A 749-nucleotide genomic window follows, 5' to 3' on the forward strand; every position below is an offset into this window, starting at 1 on the left:
CAATATTACTCTGACCCCAAAACCAAACAAGGGCAGTCCATAAAAAAAGAAGAAAACTATAGGCCAACATTCCTGATGAACATAAATGTAAAATACTTGAAAATCAAATACAGCAACATGTTAAGAGACATATTCACCGTGACCAAGTGGGTTTCATCCCAAGGATGTAAATAAAGGTGGTTTGACATATTCAAATCAATCAATGTCATTAGAAAGACAAAAATCATTTTAATATACACAGCAACAAGACTGAAAAATTCAACACTCATTAATGATATTCCCCCCAAAATGAGAAAATTTATCAAAATATAATATTTTTTATATTTTAAAATATACCCATAAACAACATCATACTCAATGATAAAAAAATATCTGAAAGCTTTTCTAAGATCAGGAATAAGACAAGGATTACACTGTCATCACTACTGTCCAACAGAGTAATGGATTTAACCAGAGCAATTAAGCAAGAAAAGGAAGCCAAAGAAAACCAAATTGTAAAAGAAGTGAAAGTATTGCTACTGACATATATCACACAGTATATAAAGAGAATCCAAAAGGTTTCACACACAAATAAAATTACTCCAATGAATATAGTAAAGTAGCAGAATACAGAATCAACACACAAAAATCAGTTGCATTTCGGCCCTCCCTGGTGGCGCAGCGGGTGAAAGCACAGCACTGAGAATCTAAAGCCGCTTCCGCATGAGTTCGATCCCCGCCTGCCCCGGAGGTGACCACATGGCGTGGCA

The sequence above is a fragment of the Condylura cristata genome, unplaced genomic scaffold (assembly GCF_000260355.1).
Source record: "Condylura cristata isolate star-nosed mole 26May11 unplaced genomic scaffold, ConCri1.0 scaffold00009, whole genome shotgun sequence".
Lineage (NCBI taxonomy): Eukaryota > Metazoa > Chordata > Mammalia > Eulipotyphla > Talpidae > Condylura > Condylura cristata.